At 34.1% G+C, this 4,009-nt stretch overlaps 1 pseudogene; it reads left to right on the forward strand.

Moving 5' to 3' along the window:
• Positions 1-3,999, forward strand: LOC111384456 (annotated as a pseudogene).
• Positions 4,000-4,009: the final 10 nt, after the last annotated feature.

Genomic DNA, 4,009 nt, shown 5'->3' on the forward strand with positions numbered 1-4,009 from the left:
ATGTAAAGATTTTGCATTTCCCCCTCCCCTTCCTGGTGATAGGAGATGAATTGGGCACGCTGTAAGTTGTATTAGCTCAAATAAATTTTCTATGAATTTCTTTTTGCAGCATATATCTACTGAGGTTCCAGTGTGAATATTGTGAGTAAAGAAAATATTTATTAATTGTAAGAATTGAGTTCCTCTTATTGTCACGTGTCTGTACTACCACTGATTTTGAGCTTTTGATCTTATTCTTACTTTATTCATTGTCCTCAGCATGTCCAGTATGTTATGTGCCTGTGGAACAGGCTATAGCTTATATGCCTAGGAACTCTTCAGCATCACCTGTTCTCCATCATTTAACTTATATTTCTGAGGAAAACCCTATTAGAACTGAACGACCTGGAGGCTCTGAGTTTGGTGGCTTTCCTTCTTTAGAGCAGAGGAATGATTCTTTCGATATAAAGGAGTCAATGACTGTACATTGTGGGTAAGTGTTACTCCTTTTCTTATTTTTTGTCAGTACATGGCTTCAATTTGTGGGGAATATTATTTTGTCTGAAACCATTTAAAGTATGATTTTTATAGATTTTATCTAATGCATATTCCCTTTACTTTTTCACATTTTCTTTTCCAGATTTGTCAAATGATGCAGACCAGGTGATTGTACTGGATTTGATCTTGATGTGGCTGATCTCAGGGAGTTGGAGCAATTCCATGAAGTCATTGTTGCCTCTGCCATATTTGGTAAAGCTGAATATAAGCTTTACTAAAGTTTCAAAACTTTACAATGCGATATTTCACCATTGGAGACTACTAATATCACTTTAACCATGTGGAAATGCTTGCATGTTGTTGTCTGATGTCTCTTTATACACTTAATTTGTCTACCAAGCTTATTAGCTGTTTCTTTTGGTTTGACCTCTGTACAGGAAATTATGACTTAATTCAACAGCCGAGGAATATTGGTGAAACTGCAAGAGAAAACGTTCGATTTTATATGTTTGTTGATGAAGAGACTAAAGAGTTTATGAAGAATTATAATCTATTGGGAAGTGACAAAAGAGTTGGGATATGGCATATTATTGTTGTCCGTAACGTGCCTTACACTGACGCAAGAAGAAATGGAAAGGTCAGTTCCCTTTGTTTGGAATCTTTTTCCTGTTCTATTTTCCATTAACTGGCTAAAGTATCAATTCCAAACAATTTGTGCTCTTGGTATGTTGTTGCAAAGATTGTAATGGTGGTTATAATATTTAATTGTGGCAGGTGCCAAAGCTCTTATTGCACAGACTGTTTCCCGACATCCGATACTCTATCTGGATTGATGCAAAGCTTCAGCATGTTGTGGACCCATACCAGATTCTTGAGAGGTACTGTAGTATTAACTGTGTTGTGCAAAGGCTACTCAAGTTACTACCAGACTCATTCCTCAACTTTAATCCTCAGGTTCGGCGCCAAAATACCACCTTTGCCATATCTAGACACTATAGACGCTTTGATGTATTTGAAGAAGCCGAGGCAAATAAAGCTGCAGGAAAATACAGAAATGTTTCGATTGATTACCAGATGAAATTTTATGAAAAGGAGGGTTTAATGCCATACTCTGCTGCTAAGCTTCCTATAACTAGTGGTATGTCTGTTATTTGTACATTTTGGCTCATTTTCCGACTAAAAAAATGTTAAAATCAACTTGAACTGGCCAAATTTCTTCAGATGTTCCTGAAGGATGTGTGATAATAAGAGAGCATGTTCCCATCACAAATCTTTTCACCTGCCTATGGTTCAATGAAGTTGGTCGATTTACTTCCTGGGATCAGCTGAGCTTTTCAACTGTGAAGGATAAAATAATCGCTAAAGTTGACTGGAGCATCAATATGTTTCTTGACTGTGAAAGACGGAATTTTGTGATACAGGTTGCACTTTACCCCATTCTTTATAATATAGATGGACATCATACCATGTTTTTGTTTTTGGTTAGAAGAGGGCATTGGGACGCCAATCTGGTGTTTTGTTACCCTTAGGAGGTTTTTATTTCAAGGGGTGTTAGTCTGCAAAATTCTTGTTTTCCTGCATACCATGTGTTAGTTAAATGGTTGTAAGGCTGTACCATTATTTGCATTAATAATGTCCGGTTAAAGAAAATGTCAAAACAGAAACTGTTGCGTGCATGCATGTTGAAAATAGTAAATCTTTTCTTGGTAGATAATTAGTAGGTTATCAGTTGAAAATATTCTTAAGTGCTTGTTTGGGTTTCATTGTAAGTTGTTGAAATTACTTCATGATAGAAAAAGAGTGGTACATAAGTGGGTAGTATTTGTGATTCCTATAAAATGTGTGGTTTTAATTAAAGTTTGACTTTGACCTTTAATTATAACGAGATTATAGTGAAACGCAAACAAGCTCCAATTATTCTTTCTGATTGTTAGCTTAATGTTTATTCGGTTAAAGAAATGGTTGAAGAACCACGTACCCCGTACCCATGCAAGCATACTTGAGAAAGTCAATTCTCTCCATGTTTAACTAATTAGTAAGTTTGAGCCAGTAAGAAGTTAGAAAAACATGTACAGGTTACTTAGTGTTTGATTTATTGCTTGTTGGTTTACTGGTCAAGAAAATTTTTATATATAATCGTTGGACTGCTTTGGTTGTTTCAGGATTTCCGAATAAGAACTCAATGATCTTTTTTGTAATGATCTTGTTTTATGCTATTAAATTCCGCCATTTCTGTGCATGATCTTGAAATTTGTAATGGCCTTTTTTTGCAAGAAAATATGGTATCGGGTCACAATATTCCTGAAACATTCAACATGATAATTTGAATTTAAATACTTCAAAGTGACTTTTTAAAATATTTTAGTAGTTGCGAAATACTTTATCAATCCATTCATTTACAGGCATATCACAGAGATTTGTTGGAACAAATGGCTCATATGGCTGTTGCAAGAAGTTCCACTCCACCAGCTTTAGTTTGTGACAGAAATCCTACTAAGAGATCTCCTGTTCGACGCGGAAAAGAAGATAGGAGATCTGGCTCAAGGAGGTACCTTAAAGTCCCCCGAAATAGGGAAAATGCTTGAATTCAATTTTATCCCTTTTGTGCCAAAATTAAGTTATAGTCTCTTTTATTTGACAAAAATAGGACATTTTTTTCAGATTTTTCTAGGGTATAGTTTTAGGGTTTTAGCAAAGATCGAAATACGGAAGAAAAATAATTGAATTTTGTGCAAAACTGTCAATATCAATTCTTTCATGCTGTAAATACTAAATGCCAATAATTTTGACAAGTTCTTGATTCAGAAATTCAACTGCACTTTTGATATTGTTGAACCATTAGTCTTTCAATTTAACTTTATGTCTCTTGCTTTTGGAAACACTTTTATTTGGATCCAATCTTGTGGATAATGAACTATTTCTTTATTTACATCTTTCGTTTAAAGAATCTATTCTTTACTTTCTTTTTGGTCACCGTCACATGGTTCAATGAATGAAAATATTTTCTTTGTTGGACAATGGAATAGTGGAAGATGATTGTTCATCATCCTTGTTGACGAAGAAAACTACTTTAGCTGTTCTCAACTATAAATATGACGGGTTTTTACCAAGCATTTCTTCTTGTCATAGTCAAATAATATATTTTTCTCTTTTTTAATTAAATAGATAAGTCGTTTTAATTAAAGGTTGGTCACTCTATGCCTTATACATTTTGTGCTAATTATCGATTTTTAATAAATCACTTTTCATCTTACAAAATGGAGTGTTGAAGTAACTGAAAGTAGGAGAATTCATCGCTTGGTCCATTTTTGAGAAAGTAAGTCAAAGAATTCAATTTTTCATAATTCATAGGTACAGGCAAGAAGATAAATACAAATCCTCAAGCATGATTTATGACCCCTCTGGTTTTCATTGTTTTAGCAACAACCATATCCAATGGAGTATTTAAATTATCATTCAAAGAGATAATGTAAACTCATGATCTGATGGGGCCATGTTGAATAAATAAAAACTAAAAAAATCCACAAGGTAT

Source organism: Olea europaea, unplaced genomic scaffold, assembly GCF_002742605.1.
Source record: "Olea europaea var. sylvestris unplaced genomic scaffold, O_europaea_v1 scaffold2917, whole genome shotgun sequence".
NCBI classification, from domain to species: Eukaryota; Viridiplantae; Streptophyta; class Magnoliopsida; order Lamiales; family Oleaceae; genus Olea; species Olea europaea.